This window comes from Podarcis cretensis (genome assembly GCF_951804945.1).
Source record: "Podarcis cretensis genome assembly, chromosome: 7".
Taxonomy (NCBI): Eukaryota; Metazoa; Chordata; class Lepidosauria; order Squamata; family Lacertidae; genus Podarcis; species Podarcis cretensis.
In genome coordinates, this window is record NC_137176.1 from 18,909,598 (window position 1) to 18,931,503 (window position 21,906).

At 41.6% G+C, this 21,906-nt stretch overlaps 1 protein-coding gene and 1 long non-coding RNA gene across 3 annotated transcripts in view; one reads left to right on the forward strand and one right to left on the reverse strand.

The window, feature by feature from the left end:
• The window catches only part of CDH12 (cadherin 12), a 678,501-nt gene that overhangs the window by 541,902 nt on the left and 114,693 nt on the right, over positions 1-21,906 (reverse strand). The gene's annotated exons all lie outside the window — the stretch shown is intronic.
• LOC307220988 lies at positions 1,871-21,100 on the forward strand. The gene is made up of 3 exons (XR_013841254.1): positions 1,871-1,957; positions 3,110-3,211; positions 20,586-21,100. It is a non-coding gene; the product is annotated as an uncharacterized lncRNA (long non-coding RNA).

Here is a 21,906-nt window from a genome sequence, read left to right on the forward strand (position 1 = left end):
GGGGGGCTTTCACTGGGTTAATGAAATGAGGAGGGGATCAGCACAGGAAACTTAAAGGATGAATTCTGTTCTTTATTTAAAAGGACTATGATAGCAAGAAGATAATAACTGGGTAAGATATGGTCCCAAGTGCACAGATTTTTTTTTTTTTTGGGGGGGGGGAGAGATACTAATAAACTATCACTTGTCTAAACTAATGGATGATTTTTAATTTGCAGATGTTAGAGAAGTAAAGGTTGATATAATTAATGGGAAGTTTCAAGTTTATAGGGTGAGATTTCTTTTTCATAGAAGATAATTGAAAAAAATTCCCTTGTGCATTAATTATTATTGATCTCTGTAACATTAACCGAATTTGAGTTACTTTGCAAGGGCCAGCAAGCTTGGCATGGTAGAAAAGCTAATTAAGAAGTATGAAATAAAACTTCAGAGAAGAGATATCTTCTGAGTGGTGATGTGGTTGAGAGGAGTCTCAAAAGTATTTATAATTAGGAAGCCTCTAAAATTTTAAGTAAATGGCATTTCCTGGAAGCAGACACACTTCTCTTTCTCTCTCTACTTTTTAAAGTTCATGCCAGCTGCAGGTGGGGCTGGAAGACATACCTGCCTCAAACCCCAGAGAGCCACAGCCAATCAGTGTAGAGTATAGTGAGCTTGATAGACTATTTTTCCTGCTCATTATAAGCAGCTTCCTATGTCCCCATTTTTACTAACCTAATCCCATTCGTGCAGAAGTATTTCTTTTGTGCCTACCATTAAGAATGGTTAGGCTGATAGGAACAAAGAGAAGGCCTCCTCAGTGGTGGCTCCGGAGTTATGAAATTCTTCTCCAACTGATTGAGTACAGACATTAAAGTGGGTCTTGAAAACTTATTTTCACTGAAAAAATCAAGTGCAAAAATAGTGTATATGCTTCAGAGTAGTTTTATAAGAGTAACTTATCTAGGCACCTGTGTTGTTGTTGTTGTTAAAATTTGTAAACTGCCCTTCATCTGCAAAACTCAAGGTGGTTCATAGCATAAAAATACAAGATAAAAACACAAAATACAAAAGCAAATATGTATCTATTGTTTCATGGTTAACTCAATTCACGTGCAGCGCTTAGAAAGGGTGTGGCGCCCAAAATACTATCCCGAATAGTAATAATCATAATCATGATAAGCCTTCAATATACTTTGAGGAAAGGAATTAGTTCAGTGACAACCTGGTCAAGATACTTTGTGAATGGTAAAAGGCAGAGAGCACATTCAAAGCAGATTTTTGAAGGCATTAAATGAAGTTTGAAAAATGCACGCAAGTGACACTGTGAAAAAAATAACAATTCCATTATTTACCACCACCTTTGAATACCCAGAGCATCATAATAAAATTAAATTAAAAATCTTCAATAGCAGTTGTGTTTGTGCAGTTGCTGTTTGGATCATACAATCATAGAATTATAGTGTTGGAAGGGACCATGAGGGTCATCTAGTCTAACCCCCAATCCATACAAGAATCTTTTGCCCAACGTGGGTTCAAATGCATTGCCCTCAGATTAAGAGTCTCATGTGCTACTGTGGTGTTCATACGGAGCGCCCGGTCGTCTCACGGACTATTGACCCATACACCACTAATCCGCTGCCACCAACCAGGTCTTCCCCGGTAAAATCACTTCAGCCTCAGTCAGGTTCTCAATTAATAAAGAAGAGTGTATTTTATTTCAGACACAAACAAACTTTTCCGGCATTCCAAATATTGTTACTCTTTACTTTCTTAGTCTTATTTTCCTCTCTCTATCTCTTCTACCTCCATTCACTCAAGAAACCACTGTCCTGTCTTTCTATTACCAACTGCCTATCAACTGCTTCTCCAACTGCCATTCTCCAACTCCAATCAGCCAACCCACTAAAACCAACCAACTACCCACCAGCAACTCCAACAACAACTCAAACCTTGGGCTAAGCCCTTTTATACACAGGTAGGCTCCACCTCCGGCTTCCTATTGGTCTACATTTTTAACCCTATCTTTCCCACCTGTACAGACAGACTCTAAACGAATGGGCAAACGCCACAGCTACCAACTGAGCTATTAGTTAGCAGTTCTAGCATCCCCCAAAACTGGTGTGGTGCAATGGTCTTAGATTGTGGAGACCTGGATTTAAATTTCCCACTCAACACTGAAGCTTACTTTATGACCCTGAACAATCAGTGTGTCTGTATCTGTCTCCCAGGAGCTAGTAACAGCTTGGGGAGTGAGAGGAGGGTTATTTACATCAGGGAAAGGATTCAACATCCTCTTCTAAAGCACCATTTCCCTGATCTTCACAGCACATGAACATATGGAGGTACCTACTGTTGATGGACCCTTCATCTAGCTCAGTATTGTCCGTACTGACTGCCCAACCACTGTACCTGAAAGTGCCAGGAATCTGGAATAATTTGTATGCAAAATGGATGCTCAGCCAGTGGGCCACAGCCCTTCCTCAGTCCAAGCAGTCATTGGGGGTTTGTGTGTCTAATTAACACATTTTTTATTTAATCTAAATCATGGGGATCCTGCATTGTGTCCAGTTTGGCCCATAGCTTAAAGCCATTTCTTGCAAATATGTGCATTCTACATTCTTTTCTTTGATTTTGTAACAGTAACAAAGCTCAAATATGAGAATGAAGTGGAATGGAGACCCGGTTAGCTGGTTCTTGATATAGACAGGTCACTAAATTGTCATGAATTTGGGTTTACCTTAGGTGAAAAAATTGAGGATTTGCTAGGAAATCCAAATTATTTTAAGTAAAGCTAGCAGATTCCTTGGGGGGGGTGGATTCTGCAAATCCCTAGGTTGTCACTAGATCTTGCTTAATGTGAATTTCAAAAGTAGGTGGAGATTCCTCCTCAAGCAAGACAATGAAGGAACTATGAGAAAGCCATGGGAATTTTTTTTTTTTTGGGGGGGGGGGGAGTTGAGCAAAATAACCTAGGGATCCATTCCACCGTCTGTGTTTGTGGGGTGATTTTTATTTCTAGTTCATATGTCCTAAAATGCAATTTTAGAATATTGATTTAAACTGATTAATTATTTTTTACTTCATCACAAATTGATGAATTCTTTTTTTTTATCAAAACTATTCCTAGCTCAGAATACCCTAATTAAAGGGATGGAGGAAGCAGAAAAGTGCCATGTTCTATCTGAGGCAAACTGCTTCGTTGTGATGTGAGTTTCTGCATTCAAGAGAGGTGAGGTCAACTATATATATTTTTAAAGGGCGAAAAAGCGCATAGTAGCTTTGATCTAGTGCAGGCAATAAAAGGAAAACCCTTTAATTTTGAGTCAACAGGACTATTATCACCCTTGATTTACACCCCAAAGTCTAATTAAGTATGGTCGCACACACGCACTCACACACACACACACACACACACACACACACTGAAATAAAGACAGAGAAAGGGAATTTGCTTTCGGAAATCACATGGCTTATATCTCCAAGTATCCTCAAGCTATTGGACACATGAGACTCAGAGCAGCTGGCAAAAGGGAGTTACTGCTACCACCTTATTATGCCACAACACACTGCCTGCACACTTTACAACATCCACATGTGATTTAACTCTGTGCTGAATCAATGACAATTCGTGGGTTTCAATAGCATTTGGTATTCTTTTACTTTGACAGAAGCAGTAAAGCACGGACAAATTCAAATGAAGACCTCCCTTTGGTAAAAGACACTCATCTTTCCTGTGCTTAGATTTTTTAAAAAAAAAACGCATTTCATGGGGGGTAGTTATTGCACTTTCATTGCACTCTTTCCGTGGGGAGATTCAGAGAAGCTCAAATGGATCCCCAGGCAGCCTCCAATCCAGGCACTGCCCGGTTTGAGACCTGCTTAGATTTACTAATGCAAGAACACCATATGCTCTCTCAGACAGTTCTCTTGAGCGGTAGATGGTGATCAATAAAACATTTTCCCCACCGACATTCAGTAAAACAGTAGCAAGTGTTTGGTTACTGATCCCTACAGAAATATATTTGCTTTTGCTATAGAATCATAGAATTGTAGAGTTGGAAGGGATGAGGGTTATCCAGTCCAATGCAGGAATCTTTCACGCAACATGAGCCTCAGACCCATGACCCTGAGATTTATAGAGGTTGCATAAAGTCTAAAGGATTAACTCTTCCTTCTTTGGGCCAGATACTATTTTGTGGGAGGGTGTATAATATGTTGTTGTTGTTTAGTCGTTTAGTCGTGTCCGACTCTTCTTGACCCCATGGACCAGAGCACGTCAGGCACTTCTGTCTTCCACTGCCTCCCGCACTTTGGTCAAACTCATGCTGGTAGCTTCGAGAACACTATCCAACCATCTTGTCCTCTGTCTTCCCCTTCTCCTTGTGCCCTCCATCTTTCCCAACATCAGGGTCTTTTCCAGGGAGGCTTCTCTTCTCACGAGGCCAAAGTACTGGAGCCTCAGCTTCACGATATGTCTTTCCAGTGAGCACTCAGGGCTGATTTCCTTAAGCATGGATAGGTTTGATCTTCTTGCAGTCCATGGGACTTTCAAGAGTCTCCTCCGGCACCCTAATTCAAAAGCATCAATTCTTCGGCGATCAGCCTTCTTTATGGTCCAGTTTTCACTTCCATACATCACTACTGGGAAAACCATAGCTTTTACTATACGGACCTTACAGTGGATAATATAGTTGGACTGAATAATAATAATAATAATAATAATAATAATAATGATAAACAACTCAAGAAGCAAGGGGTCTGGAAACCTGTACGATTACTGAGGACCAGCAAATGCAGGAACGGCCATTGATTTAGCTGTAAAGACTGTTACCTTTAAAGTAAATTAGGTGCAGCAAGACCCTGCAAGGAACCCATGAAAATGTCACCATATTTCCCCCATCCCCTTTGATAATTTTAAATGCATTTTCCACATTCACTGATGGAGTGTGGAAATAAAACGCAGAAGCCATTTTGGGCACAACGTGAAGTGAAATGCGTTTCTAAAATTAAGTTACCCTTGCAGCTGGTTCATAGGTGCCTGACTGGAATTATCAGGACAGGTTTTCTCATCACATCTTTAAAAAAAGGATGTTGTGAGTGCTTTCGGCTGGTTGGGATAGGTCTGGAACTGTGATAATGCCTCCTGTTTACCTGAATAGAGATCTGCACCTGTGCATGTATAAAAACTGCAAGCTTTTATATGGCTAGAATGTAATCTACTCAATAAACACACAAGATGTAATCGGCTGTACTTTTGAATAAATAAGGTATAATATTCATTGTGTCAAATTGTAGATTTCAACGGAAGTATCATCAAGTTCAACGAAAAAAGCAGAAGACCCGGTGGATCAGTTCATTCTCTAGTCAGTTCATGCATAAGCTCCATACATGTATAAATATCTATTCCACCTGTCTGTCCATAGAGTCCAATAATCCACATGAAGGGTTGTTGCAGTTCCACAGAATCCTTTCATTGAACTTCATGAAATTTCCATTGAAATTGACAATTTGACACAATGAATATTATACATTATTTATTCAAAAGTACAGCCGGTTATGTCTTGTGTGTTTATTGAGTATGTTTCACGTAACCATAGGTTTGTTGTTGTCATTTTAGAATGTAATCTACTGCACAAAGGAGTCTGGCCTCATCCATTATGACATGTCACCCATCTCCCCCCCCCCCCCCGAAGGTTCTCAATGAGGACATGTGGCTTCAGACATAATTAAATTATGCCACCCTGGAATACCAGACAAAAATTGATGCCTCCATGCCCTGCTTACAAGCTTCCCAGAAGCATGTGGCTAGTCACTGTAGGAAACCAGATGCAAATCTGCCTTAAGAGCTGCCATGTTGGGTTAGATCAATATTTCGCATTTCTCATGTCATGTATCTCCAGTGACAAGTTTCCAGATGTTACACTGAGCATTAAATGTAAATGGCCCATTTAAATCTAATGCACAGAAGATAAGCAAATGACATTTTCTATATGAACTCCCCGAGGCCCAAAACATTATTTGATAACTACAAAAGTTTTATTTGCAAACTCTTAACTCATTTGCATTATTTGCTGGGGGTGGGGAGGAGGGAGAGAAGTTTCCTTAAGTGAATACAGATAAAAAGAAAACATTTTCAGACTTAGCCTGCATATAGATAAAATGGGGGGGGGGGGGAGCAAACACGTAAACAATTATTAAAATGAAAGTTTTGCCAGTGGGAATAGTATAAAACAATGTGCCAAAGGACAGTTTAATCTCATTAATTAGCAACAAGCATTTGGAAAGTTTGTACTTTAAAAGTAGCTGGCTGAAAAAGTAGCACAAAAAACATTCAGGGTAACTGGCGATGTCTTGTGGAATTTGTCACTGTGTGCCTTTGGGGCTCGGGGGGGGGGGCTTATGCATCCCCCTCTTTCTTTTGTTTTGTATCTATTAAAGGTGTTTGAAATTCCAGTGCTGCTATATGTGTAATTGGGAAATCCAGCTGTTCCTCTCCATTAGAGCAAGGGGAGGAGAAGCGCTCATAAGCTCAGAACCTATTTATTTGCTTAATAAGATGTCTTGGAAATGTTACATTTATATTTAGTGAGAATTGTGGCTAAAGAGAGGATGTTCTGTACTTAAGGACTCGTGAATGCAAATGTGTGAAAAGAGAAAGCATATGACGGGTTCCACCGCCAGCTGCAAACCCCACAGCCTCAGAGGGCACAGTTCCACTCCGGCCTATGTCTCTGGGTATTATACCTATCACCTTGTCAATTAAGAGGTGGGGGTTGGAGAGGAAAGAGAATGGGGGGAGCTTCAGACCCATTGTGTCTCCATAGGGTGAGCTTCCACACTGTCCTTCTAGGACAGTGTTATGTACTGAGTTGAATAGGATCCAAAATGCAGCAGTCTGATTGGTCCTAGAACAATAGGATTCAGAATGCAGCAGTCTGATTGGTCCTAGAACAGTGCAGCAGTATGATTGGTCCGCAGGAGCCACCCAATCCAGCTCGAGGTGGAAATGAATCCACAACCTGATTGGCCTACGGGAGAATCCCGGAATTAGCCAATCACATGCAGCCCATTGTGTAAATAATGTATATAAAGCAGGTATTTTGGGGAAACTTTCATTCCTCCTCACCACTATGAGCTGAATAAAGAGCATGAAATCCACTCTCGGCTCCAAGTATATTTCAGACAGGCATAGGCAAACTCGGCCCTCCAGATGTTTTGGGACTACAGCTCCCATCATCCCTGACCACTGATCCTGTAAGCTAGGGATGATGGGAGTTGTAGTCCCAAAACATCTGGAGGGTCGAGTTTGCCTATGCCTCTTCTAGGAAGAGGCAGCAGGGCCCCATGCATCATTTTGTCCCATTTTCACCATCTTGTCCTTACTCCTTGGTACAACTTGCACAGTGTCTAGGTTCCTTCTGTGAAAACCAGTTAAGCCACAATGATGCCAATGAGTCTCAGTGGGGCCGCTCGCAAAATATTATTTCATGTGCACCCTCTGCTTTTTGCCAGGGAACTGGGAACTGTATAAACAACACTGATGACCCTTCAGATATTAGACTACAATTCCCATCATCTATGAGGATTGTCCATGGTGGATGAGATGTAAGGGAACTGGGGTCCAACAGCATCTGGAAAGTCATTGTGCCCCCCCCCCACATACACACCGACCCAAATATATGGTTGTTTTCTTATTCTCACGACTGGTTCAAGGTCACACAGTGACATCTGTGGTTTGGCAAGAAATGGAACTCAGATCTCCCTGTTTCAAATCCAACAAGCTGTCCATGGCTTTCATTACTCATCACCATGGCTTTCATTACTCATAGTCATCAAAAAATTACTACTACTACTACTACAACTACAACAAAAATACTGTTTCCATGGGTCACTGCTATGATACTGTAATGCCAAAATGTTTCCTGTGATTCTTCAAAGCCTTCCATATTTGTCCATTTTTGAAAATTTCTTATTATTTTTACTGATGGCTCCCATAAGTACTGTGATGCCAAAAAAGTATTTTGTGGTCTCCTAACAAAACTTTTTCAATGAGCATGAAGTAGGTCTCTCTCCATCATGGTGTCTTCTACATGGAACTCCTTAACAAACAGACATTCCATTTTTCTCTTCCTTACGGATGCTTAGGAAATCAGACCTCTGTGAATTCTGATCATAACTTAACTGATCCACACCTCCACGATTAATGTGAGGATCAGAACATAGTTATATGCATTGTCTGGAGGGTTTTCCTGACCCCCAGAGCCAATTAGGTGGGCTGCAGTGAGGGCCCTATTGCACTTGCAGGACATGCCTTGCTGCCTCTGATTGGAGCAACTATTTAGTTGAATCTGGTCCTGTATGATTTGGGGTCACCCAAGGTTTTATACTGAAGGATAAAGTCCCCAGTTTATTGACAGTTATTGACATAGGAATATCATATCTGAAATAATCTTAAACAAAGGCAAGTTTTTTTTGCAGTTATATGTTAAAAAAGTGTCATTGCGAATGTCATTGCGAGATGAAACATGTTTCCTCATGATCCATATCTAGACAGAGAGGATTTGTTATCTAATGACGTACAGCATCCACGATGAAAACCTATGGATAAAACAATACAGCAAAATCTGTTTCTGAAACTATTTTAATTAGGAGGGAAACAGTGCTTTAATTAGTGAGTTTTAATTGGGGGGGGGGAGCTCAGAACCGGAATGCTAGGCTTCATCGCCCCTGCCCAGTATCACAACTGTAACGCTGACCTTTTAAAAATGACAGGATTAAGGCGCTAGTATGTTTTATGAAATGGAAAGGTAGATGCCCTTTATCTTTCAGCTCAGTGAGTTAAAAACATTTCACCACAGAAGTACAACTCAACAAAAAATGTGGTTAGCATGTTGTATTAGAGCAGAACTGCTCAGAGGTGTTACAGATGAAGTCAGCCCTTCATTGCTCACAAACGACAATCAAGAGTCAAAAGAGCAAAGAACAAGTATACCCTGTAAAGTCATCTTAAAGCACTGTGTAATCCTTTCAAGAAACCATTTTCAAAACCAACTACAACATCCCAGGTACTTAATCCTCCACAAAAGCTGGGTGCAAGAGAAGCGAAGCACTTTTTTCCTGTGAAGCAATGGAACTTAAGCCAGAAAACAGAGTCTTTTCACATGTTATGAATGTAGTAGGCTAGAGGTAAGGGGTCACTAGTGGCATTCATACTACCATGATTTCAACATTCAAGTGGAAATGTCTCACAAGGGACCAGCTCTTATGTTGTATAGTGATACTTCAGGTCTGTGTGAAACTATCTCTCTATTTGTTTTATTGTTTGCTGATGTTTTATTGATACTATCTTAGAATCATAGAATTGTAGAGTTGGAAGGCACCTTGAGCTGAGAGTCATTTATTTCAACCCCCTGCTATGCATGAATCTCAACTAAAGCATCCATGACAGATGGCCATCCAACTTCTGCTTTAAAAAACCCAAGGAAGGGAAGACACAAAAATTACCCACCTGAGAAGAATGGCAGACGAAAGTGATGGACTATATGGAATTGGCTGAGATGACCGGCAGAATCCGGGACCAAGGAGAAGAGTCGGTGGAAGAAGATTGGAAAAAATTTAAAGTATATCTTCAAAAATATTGTAAAATTAAGGACTGTTAGAAAGATGTTGGAAAAAGAAAATTAGGTGGTTTTGGTAGAAATGATATAAAGGATTAAGTAAAAATGAGTTGATGAAATTGACGAAAGAGAGGACGTTAAATTATAATATATTAAATTAAATTACTTAAATGAAAACAAGGTTGGAAGGATTTGCTGAAATAACGATTTGAACTAGAATACAAAATTGGGAGGTGTGAGGAGGTCAAGGAAATAAGTAAAGGAAGAAAGTTATGTAAAGGTTTAATCTGTTCTTTTTCTTTTTTAAGTGAATGTATTTTTATATTTTTTTTCTTTTCTGTTGCTGTTGTACTCTTTTTTTGTATTTTGTATTGTTCTTTTTTCTTTTTGTAACTTTTAAACTCTGAATAAATATTATTAAAAAAAAAACAAAAAACCAGAAGGAGAGAACACCACCTCCCAAGGGGTGGTCAAATAGCTCTTACCATCAGAAATTTCTTTCTGATGTTTAGTCAGAATCTCCTTTCTTGTAACTTGAATCCATTGGATTGTGTCCTACCCTCTAGAGCAAGAGAAAACAAGCTTGTTCTGCCTTCCATGTGACAACCCTTTAGATATATGAAGATGACTTTATCTCTTTACAGTCTCCTCTTTTTCCAAGCTAAACATACCCAACTTCCACAACCGTTCCTCATAAGACTGTTCAGATCCTCAATCATCTTGGCTGCCCTCCTCTGCACACATTCCAGCTTGTCAGTATCCTTCTTAAATTGTGGTGCCCTGAACTGGACACAGTACTCCAGGTGTGGTCTGACCAAGGCAGAATAGAGTGGTACCATTACTTCCCTTGAACAGGACGCAATACTTCTGTTGATACAACCTAGAATAGCATTAGCTTTTCTTGCTGCTGTATCACACTGTTGACTCATGTTAAGCTTGTGGTCTACTAAGACCCTTAGATCCCATTTCACATGTGCTACTGGGAAACCAGGTGTGTCTCTCCCCCCCACACTTTATATTTGCTCAGCTAGTTCTTCCTGTTGAAATATAGAACCCTACATTTGTCTCCGTTCAAATTCATTTTCTTCATTTCGGCACAGTTCTCCAATCTGTTAAGGTCATCTTGAAACCTGATTCTGTCTTATGTGGCTTTAGCTACCCCACCCAGGTTAGTGTCTACAAATTAAAGACCAGGAGCCCTGTTCTCTTGCCCTACCTCAGGGGTAGGATGAGCTATAAATTCAAATAAATAAGCAAGTGCATCACAGTTCTGACATTAAACACTTGTACAGGGAAAGGACGTCACATTACTTCTGGCAGATTTACAATGTGTGTGTGAAATAATGCTAGTCTAACCACTGTACAGCAGAGAGGCAAGAGTGTATGAAATGGATTCTTGAAATGTTATATTTTTTCTTATTACAGGATGCAGACTGACTTTTTTAAAAAAAGTTGTAAGCTACCTTAAGTAGATTAATGTAGAAAGAAATTGTGCTCGGAAACATACTGGGAGCCAATGCAGATCTTTCAGGACCTGTGTTATGTGGTCCCAGTGGCCACTCCCAGTCACCAATCTAGCTGCCAAATTCTGGATTAATTGCAGTTTCCAGGTGACCTTCAAAGATAGCCCCACGTAGAGCACATTGCAGTAGTCCAAGCGGGAGATAACTAGAGCATGCACCATTCTGGCAAGACTGTCCGCGGGCAGGTAGGGTCTCAGTCTGCGTACCAGGTGGAGCTGGTAGACAGCTGCCTTGGACACAGAATTAACCTGCACCTCCATGGACAGCTGTGAGTCCAAAATGACTCCCAGGCTGCGCACCTGGTCCTTCAGGGGCACAGTTACCCCATTCAGGACCAGGGAGTCCCCCACACCCGCCCGCCCCCTGTCCCCCCAAAACAGTACTTCTGTCTTGTCAGGATTCAACCTCAATCTGTTAGCTGCCATCCATCCTCCAACTGCCTCCAGACACTCACACAGGACATTCACTGCCTTCACTGGTTCTGATTTAAAAGAGAGGTAGAGTTGGGTGTCATCTGCATACTGATGAACACCCAACCCAAACCCCTTGATGATCTCTCCCAGCGGCTTCATATAGATATTAAAAAGCATGGGGGAGAGGACGGAACCCTGAGACACCCCACAAGTGAGAGCCCAGGGGTCTGAACACTCATCCCCTAAAGCAAAGATAAAATGAAATGAAATGAACAATGCTTCCTTCAGCAGTGGAAGGAGAATATAGCCCTTGTTGCTAGCAGACATTGGGAAATAGGACAGAGATGCTGAGTTGCACCCAACTTGAGGGGGCATCATTCACATGTGACGTCACACACAACATGCAACACATGTTGGGAGGAGGCCAATAGTTGAAGGAGGCCACTGCTATGATGCAACACCTCAACCCTATAGAGCTGGTAATTATAGAGAACGTTACCTACAAAGCTGACCACACTCCATACATTTATGTGCTATGCTATCTGAGCCACTTGAAAGACAATGTTGCTAGTTGCGAAGGCAACACAAGGATACCCTTTCTTCTCACTCTCCTTCCCACAATATTATGGCAATTTTTACCCATGTTTGTTGCTGCCCCACAAACAGATAAGGGAAATGGAGGGGGGAATCAGGACAGGCTCTGTAATAGGATGCCAAGGGAGGGTTGATGTTCCAACTCAGCCCTAGAGATGTGAATGTATCTCTTCCTTCAGATGCTGAGCCAGAAGCGCAGAAAGAAAAAAAATGGCATTTGTGTTTCCACTTTCTCCTCTTGTCTGTCATGTGTCAAGCTGCCAACCCCATAGCTAATGATCTCGGGGGGAGAAACATGAGACACTGTGGAACTGCAAACAACAGCAGCAGCTAAATAGAAATAGTCTTCTGTGTTTGAATTGAAGTTATTTAATGTAGTAAAATTATTGAATACACATTTTTCAAAAGAACCAAGTGCCCTTCAATTTGTTCTCAAGCCAAGAAAAAATCAATGCCCATTTCACAAGTGAGGAAAATAATACAGCCATGCCCAGCTGGAGAAAAATAAGTGCTATAATTGACAAAGTGCAAAATCCTGATGCCTTCTCCCTCCATTGGCCCTCTTCAGCTCACTCTCAACTTTTATTACTGTGTTTTGTTAATAAGAATGTTTCTATGGAGCAGTTTAGGGAAATGAGACACTTTGCCTGGATTAAAACAAAGGTGGGAGTATTAGCAGAAAAGACAAAGGGGAATCATCTATAATTTTGAGGCTATAGGCAGGAAGAGAATGAAGGAACTGATAAAGAATGATGACACATCAGTTTTTAAGAGATTTAATTTGAAAAGTACGGGGACCGTACTGTATCACCTAAAAGACGAGGATTTTTCAGTGGAGTTAGTTCATACATTCAGTTGCTGAGTTTTGAGTGTATCAAACTTGCATATGTATGTGTGAATTGACCGTTAAACTTGAGGCCAAGGTAGATGTGATGTTCATCCATGGTCACGTTGTCATACAGTTGTTTGCTTTTAGATCAAAGCAACCCTGGAAAGCTTTGAACAATTCAGAGCTGAAACACTTATGGTGTTTGTGTGTGGGGGGGGTGTGAAGTCTGCCCTCCACAATATTTTCCTGATCTAATCATTCCTTGAAGGTATTTGTTCCCTCTCTCAAAATGCCAGTGACCAGTCTTTTACATACATACATACATACATACATACATACATGTTATCACTTCATTGACACTTGCATTCCCACCCCCACCAAAGATCTACCTTCCATTTCCTTGCTGTTGTTGTTATATATATATGAGATGCTTTATTGGATAAACACCCTTCATCATTAAGATGCTTGAGTGATTCAATGCTAATTAGACTTTACAATGATTTTTCTTTTTCATAATACTCTGTAATCATTACTGCCCAAGCAATTAGGTTTCACTGTTAAAAAAAGGATCAGTTTGTTTGTTTTCAAGCATTGTAATTAAATCTAGCCAAAAGAAGAAATGGGTTTGAGTCCTTATCCCTCCCCCCACCTCCATTCAGACACTTGGGAACATCAATAACAAAAGAGAATTAGCATTTGGTTATTTAAATTGGAAAGTTTTCCAGAAAATCAAGGGTTTAAACTATTTTATGTAGCACTGTGAATCTTTCCAATAACACCCACTCAACAAGTTAATCTAATAGAGTAGAGCTCACGACAAACATAGCCAAACATTATCTTTAATGAACAATAAACTGACACGTTATAGTGAATCCTGAGCAATTTTACTGTCAGTATATGGGGCCTGCTTTGCTTTCCTGTAGCCTGACCACAAGTAGGGTTGTTGAACTCCCTTCAATCCAATCTAGATCAATCATGGATCAGGTTCTCGTTTGGGTGTATCCAGTCATGGGGCATGCCTGATGACATACCCAAATCTCAAGGTGGTGGGGTCAAGCCCCACATTGGGTGAAAGATTCCTGCATTTCAGGGGGTTAGACTAGATGATCCTCATGGTCTCTTCCAACTCTACAGTTCTACGATTCTATGATTCTAATCCACCTGGCATGAATTAAGCCCTCTCTATTTCACCCTCAGGACGTGGGTGGCGCTGTGGGTAAAACCTCAGCACCTAGGACTTGCTGATCGCATGGTCGGCAGTTCGAATCCCCGTGGCAGGGTGAGCTCCCGTCGTTCGGTCCCAGCTCCTGCCCACCTAGCAGTTCGAAAGCACCCTTAAGTGCAAGTAGATAAATAGGTAGCGCTTTATAGCGGGAAGGTAAACAGCGTTTCCGTGTGCGGCGCTGGTGCCGGTTCGCCAGAGCAGCTTCGTCACGCTGGCCACGTGACCCAGAAGTGTCTGCGGACAGCGCTGGCTCCCAGCCTCTAGAGTGAGATGAGCGCACAACCCTAGAGTCTGGTTCGTACGGGCAGGGGTACCTTTACCTTTACCTTATTTCACCCTCATGGTTTCCATGCTATTATGTATCCCCAGTCATGTGATAAGCCACGCAATGAGGCATTGAGGCCTTTCACCTTGCTGTGCACACTTTTATGTATTGCAACATTAAACCTGCACAGGAAGAAAAACATTTGTGGGAATAAAATCAAAAATCTTAACTTAGCAGGCTACTAAGCCTGATAGAACAAGGCAAGCCTACCTATTGGGTGCTCAAATTTAGGTTAGCCCCCAAATTAACTTTTACTATGCTTATGTCAGACACCACACTTACGCCTTATCTCTTGTTTATGAGAGGAGGAAAAAGAAACAAATCTTTTTATTTGCTCATTTATTTACAATACACTTATACAGTACTGAAGTATGCAACACCACCACACTTAAACTTCTAAGTACTTAGGAGAAACATCAGTCGTGTCAAAGGTGCCGCTGAACCCGCTGCCGTATAGCATCGCAGCACAGCTCAGTACAATATGTAACATAATATTTTGATGTAAGAGTTAATTTCGCTTGCACAGCACCGTTAAGAATGACAAGCGCAACTGCTGGTGTGCCACACCTATGGTAAGTGAGCACACAAAGTCGAAAGTCCTTTAGTGAAACAGTGGCACTGTGGGTTAAACCTCAGAGCCTAGGACTTGCTGATCAGAAGGTTGGTGGTTTGAATCCCTGTGACGGGGTGAGCTCCTGTTGCTCGGTCCCAGCTCCTGCCAACCTAGCAGTTCAAAGTGCAAGTAGATAAATAGGTACCGCTCCTGCGGGAAGGTAAACTGTGTTTCCGTGCGCTGCTCTGGTTTACCAGAAGCGGCTTAGTCATGCTGGCCACATGACCCAGAAGCTGTACGCCGGCTCCCTCGGCCAATAAAGCGAGATGAGTGCCGCAACCCCAGAGTCGGTCATGACTGGACCTAATGGTCAGGGGTCCCTTTACCTTTTAGGTAGTATATATGTATTTTGTTTTTCTAGCTTGATCAAATTTATTTATTATTTCATAACAGGCACAGATAGTTAAGAGCTTAGGCGGCTTCAGCGGTAGGCCCCAAGCAGCCCCCAGAATTCAGCGCCCAGGTGCCCAGCACCCCTTGCACCCCCGGGTAAAGACGGCCCTGGGGAGAGGTAATAAATATGCCACAGCTTCTCACACACCCTTTCCGGTGAGGAAGCAGGCCTTTCTCACTCATGCTTTACGATTGGACTGAATTCTCCTTATGCTTGGAAAGTGGAAGAAGCTTGCAAAGCTCACACATGGGAATACACTTACTTTCCCAGTAGAAGCTTGGCATTTGATTACATGACATAACCTCAACCAGAACATAATATAGAAGCGGAATGGTGGGAGATTTAGGGTAGAAAAAAGAAAGTGTACCTTCATGTACCACATGATTAAAATATGGAATGGCTACCTCTTCAAATGATCATCTGAGGAATCTTGTAGGTATTTTTTATTTATTTATTCCTTTTTAACCAGTCATTTGGTTGATTGATTGACATCCTATGCACTTATAAAATGTGGTTCTTTTTTGGGGGGGTGTTATTAGGTTCTTGTTTTTATTTTGATTATATATATTGTGGGTTTATATTTTGATTTTGTTCTGTGAACCGTCCTGAGACCTCCAGGTATAGGGCAGCATAAAAATAAAAAATAAAATAAAATAAAATAGTAGTGCAATTTCCCACAGAGGTTTATGCATCTCTGCTTGAAATAAGAAGTAATGCAGGATGAATGCCAGAAAAAAATGAGTTAATATGATTTGTCTGTGAAATTTGAGACAGGCTGGTTAGAATGCCTGTAGCCTGTACAGCCACTTCCTCCCTATTGCTTGCTATAGGTCATTGCTCAGAACTTCAGTGGAGTGAATTTCTGTGTAATTGCATGGGGGGAAATGATGATCTGTCAAAGACAAACCCATAAAACGCAAAAAAATAAAAAATAAAAAACTTGATTTACTTAGCACTTGACTCTCATCTTTTAAAACATAATGAGTAGTAATTATTTTGCACTAGAAAGTGTGGAGGGAAAAAGAACATTAAGGAGTCAAATTACTGCATCCTCAATTACACAAGTGCCAATATCGCAGCACCAGTGTTGTCTGTAGGAACACGCAAGGATTTTGTTCAGTCTGACTGACGGTTATGTCGGTGTTGAGGTACAGTGGGAGAGAATTCAGTTTCCCCCTTTTTGTGTGCTCCTAGTGATGTTGACGTTAGACTCACATGAACCACTTGGCTGCCTCCATGATCATGTTTAGTTTGGCTCTCACTTGGTTGCTGGTACTGAAACAGCATTATCTCTATGCACAGTGTGTGTGCCTGTGTGCATTGCTTTAGTTTAAAAGAGAAAAACTTAAAAAGCTCACTCAGCTTTTCATGATATGAATAGACTTGGTTTGGGTGTGGTTTGAACTTCCTAACACTTTCCCTCAAGGCCCCTGTTCGAGACAAACATTTTCTTGCTGATCCAGATCCTATTTATTCCTGAACCAAAATATATGGCTCTGACTACTGTAAGAGATATAGGTCTGGCCCCTCTCATATTTTTTATTTAGATCTGTATCTGACACCCTGACTTTAAATCTATCAAGGTGAAAAATAAGAAAAACCTTCACCTATGCACATTTGTGAGAAATATAAATCAAACCGCAAACCTGACAGGATTAAGAAAATATTAATCTCTTTACACAGTAATGGAATCACATTGGATTTCATAAATCAATACCTGGGCAAACCTGAAGTACAGAGTTGAGCAACTGCCTCATACATAACCCACCCATTACAGCACACTAAGAAATATAGACTGGTGAGGGGAAAACATACACCTTAAAATGTCAAGAGGGAAATCAAATGAATGCGCTAAATTCACTGGCGTCAAAAACAGAACATGACTGAAACTACTACAGTCCTGCTGGGTGATCTAACAATGTTAGAAAGCCGTTGAATTAAAATGAAATTAATGCACAGCAACTAAGCTTCTCTGATGACAAGTTTATGGTACATACATCCCCTTTCCCCATAGAAAATGTACAATGGTACCCAGAAGGAAGGTGTTATGACTATAGGAGCTAGTCATAATCTATCAGAGGAACGGAGTTCACATAATGAGCCTCATCAGTGGAAGAACTGAACACAAGGACTTCTATTTGCATAGGGAGGCTTTCCCCCTCTCCTCCCCCCCCATGCACCCACAAAAATCAGCTGTTGGGGGGGTCATGAGAACCCCTAGAACAGTGTGGGGGGGGGCGAGGAGGATTACTCCATCAGGCAAGATGAAATCAGTGCTGGATTTACATATAAGCTAAACAAGTTATAGCTTAGGGCCCCACTCTCTTGGGGGCTCCCCAAAAAAATTAAAGGAAAAACAACTGGATGTACATTTCCAAAATATAAGATAAAAAACAAATAAAATAAAGCCTACATACAGCAACAGTGTTTTGTGTTGTGTAGGCTCCTATGATGTAAGTAATGGGCCCCGCCTGCTATATAAAGGGCCCCATTACCTTCAGTAGTTTAGGACCTCATCAAACCTAAATCTGGCCCCAGATGAAATGCTTACACAGATGGAACATAGTGCCACACTGAATTCCACCCAACAGGAAGATGAATCTTACCATGTGGGGGTGGAAGGGTGGAGGGTAGACCTACTGAAAAATTTAACGCACAAAGCATTTTTCAAAGGTGCATTGATATGCACCCTGATGAGCACCTGAAAATGATGCCTTGCAGAAGTTGGACTATAACTCCCAAGACTGGCATTGAGTGGGAGGGCAAGGGGCCAGAGGTCCCCCAAATTTTCAATAAAGGGGCCACTCTCCAATGTTCCCCGACAGCTGTACACGCATGATGTGGGGTGTGCTGATGTCGGTTTCCGTGACTCCGAACATCGCTGACCTTTGGCTATGCTGGCTGGGGCTCTGGAGCCACTATTGAGAAGACAGTATTGGGGATCTTGCCAACCAGACATCACATAGGAGAGATGTTATTCTGTACAGACTGAGATGGATAGCAGAGGTGCCCTCAGGTAAGAACCTGACAGCAGAAGTACACCAGAATGAGCTGTACGCCCACCAAATGCAGCAGAGTTGGCTTAGCACATTTTGAAATAAGTGAACTAATACAAGGTAGCATAATAATAATAATAATAATAATAATAATAATAATAATAATAATAATAATTTTATTTATATCCCGCCCTCTCCAGCCAAAGCCGGGCTCCGAGCGGCTAACAACAGTAAAATAGCACAGTTTACATAAAATCACAGTCAGTTAATTGAAATATATTCTAAAATCAATTCATTCTAAAATCAATTCAGAATCAAATTAATGGCAACCATTGGGATAGAGTTCTATGAGGATTACAGAAGGAGGGGGTCAGACTGTGCCTTGGCTAAAGGCCTGGTGGAACAGCTCTGTCTTGCAGGCCCTGCGGAAAGATGTCAAGTCCTACAGGGCCCTAGTCTCTTGTGACAGAGCGTTCCACCAGATCGGAGCCACGGCCAAAAAGTCCTGGCTCTGGTTGAGGCCAGCCTAACCTCCTTGTGGCCTGGGATCTGCAAGATGTTTTTATTTGAAGACCGTAAGGTCCTCCGTGGGACATACCAGGAGAGGTGGTCCCGTAGGTACGAGAGTCTTAGGCCGTATAGGGCTTTAAAGAGTCTCCCTGTGTAACACCACTGAGTTTAGTGTCAACAATTATGCAACTGCACCACTGTAGGACAGACACATGCATATGATTTCTGCCAGACACCCAGAAAAGTATTGGAAAGAGTTTCCTCTGCACCCTCCAGATGTTTATACTTGAGTTAAACCAGCGTTTTGACTGGGAAATCTTTGATACTTCCAAAATCACATCCTGTCAACTCCAAGAAACGGAATTTAAGCCAAATTCTGCTCCTGATTCAATTCTCTAGCTTGCACACTTGGCATTTGGAAAGGAGCAGAACACTGGCATTCAAGATGAGAGATTAAAAAAAATGCTTCCTTTCATGTAAGCAGGCTCCAAAAGAGCCAGTCCATATGGTGAGGTACACACAGAGAGAACAGACACAACAGAGCCCTTGGAGCTTATCCACTACTGAGCAATGCATATTCATGGTTTATGGTGACTTTGGAACTTAGATGCACGGTCGACTGGTTTCCTGTTTGCTTATCCGGAGGAAATGTCACTGGCATTTAAAATAAAAGCATTTTCCCTCCAATCACGCAAAAGTTAAGAATAAATAGATCAAATCATCTAGCCCATCAAATGATCAAGTGTGCACTCCTGATTCTTTTAATAGTTTAACCTTTTCAGTCATATGTGCTTTTGCATCACCCTTTTAAAAAAGAAAAAAAAAAGAAAATAAAGAAATAATAATCAGCATCTTGCTGCACTTGTGTGCTGAATTCAAAAAATACCCTGCTGTGTACAAAATTCAAAGCGCCTCACTGGGATGCCTTCGTGTCAGTTTGGTCCGTAGGTGAACAAGGACCTTGTCATTTCAACAGCTCCAAAGAGTTTAGCATAGGAGCTGAGAGCGATGCATTGTGCAACCACAGAATCACATGCCTGCTAGTAGTCCGAATCTTTACTTTGAACAAAAGTGTTTCATCTTGTTACATTGTCTAATATTAAAAGCCCAGTGCTGCTATTTCTTGCGCAGCCTTGCAGGGAAATCCAACAGAATAATCCAAATATTGCCAAGCCAGAACCCAGCAATACAGTGGTACCTCGGGTTACAGACGCTTCAGGTTACAGACGCTTCAGGTTACAGACTCCGCTAACTCAGAAATAGTACCTCGGATTAAGAACTTTGCGTCAGGATGAGTACAGAAATCGCACGGTGGCGGCATGGTGGCGGCGCGGCGGCAGCAGGAGGCCCCATTAGCTAAAGTGGTGCTTCAGGTTAAGAACAGTTGCAGGTTAAGAACAGACCTCCAGAACAAATTAAGTTCTTAACCAGAGGTACCACTGTATAACCAGAAGTTATGAAAGAATTCATGGCCAGTTGGCTGGAACTCTGAACAGGAGAACAGCACACTGGAACATTTTATGACAGACCCCAATTGCCTATCATTTTCTGCTCTTGTGTGCAGATCCTGCTATGGAGCATACAAATGAACACTAGAAGAGCTTGAGAGATCCCAGTGCTTATTTATAGATAAATGACAATCTTCCCAGCGCCCCGTCATCAGGGGAAGCATTTTCTAAACAGAGTCTCGCCTATAAAAATAGCAACAAGGAAAGTTGTGGGGTGAGTTTTTGTTCCCATTTAGGAACAAATAATGCATATTTTATGATCTATCGTTTAATTCCATGCCAGGTTTTTCTCTCTCACACCAGCACCAAGATCTATTGTTCCCTGAGCCATGGTGAGATTGCTATCACTTAAACAGACAGCACTTATTGGACATTAAACTTCTACTAATGTATTATAATTATTACTTCAGGGTAATTTGGTGCTCCAGTAGAGAATCAGAGCTAATCTGATGGTAACAGCTCTTCCAAGGAGCTGCTCATATTTTCTTCTCTCTTTCTGTGCTGAAAATTCCTTCTAATGTATCTAGCCTCGGGCTGATTAATGATCTCAGGACTGGAACAGGTGATTTGTAGCTAAATCAACCCGCACCAGAAGAGATTCGGGGTTATTTCAGTCAATACTGTTAAATAAGTTTCAGTAGCGACTTCTGTTAGCACAATATGTAATCCAGTAAAGAGAGGAGAGGTGTGTGTTTGGGAGAGAGACAATAAAGAGAAGCCTGATGTTGCTTACATATGCATGTGAAAAGCTACCAGAAAGCATCACTTGTAGTGACAGCCAGTTTTACACAGCTTTAAAGACGCACATAATTGGCAGCCAGCCAATGTTCTTCACACACACACACACACACACACACACACACACAATGCTGTCTCCCTAATAATGCGAAAGCAGAACTAGGATAGCACACTCAGCACAGCTCCTGTGCCTCCGTTTCTGTAATTAGACCACCTCCTACTTGATGCAAATTCTGAAATTGAAGAGATCAGATTATATGTCACGTTCATGACCCAAGAAGTGTGGGATACCTTTGCCCAACAGCACTGTGGCCCACAAACTGCACCAAAATACTGGGCAAGGTTTTGCCCAGTATCCTCTCTGTGTGATGGAAAAAGCTGTCCCATGAGCCCTTGCAAAGGGGAGGGGGAAAGCCTATGTAAGTCTGCTTCCCTTGGAGCTCAGGACCATCTTCTCTTCCTATGTAAGTCTGCTTCCCACCCACCTACCCTCAGGATAGAGCCTTCACTGAGCAATTTTGAGTCACTGGCTGACAGGGCCAGAAAGGATGTTTCATCCTGATTGGCATTTGGTTGAGATTTTGTTTGCCTTTCCCTCAGTTAAATTACGGCCTTTCTTTGTTAGGTGTAAGAACGTTT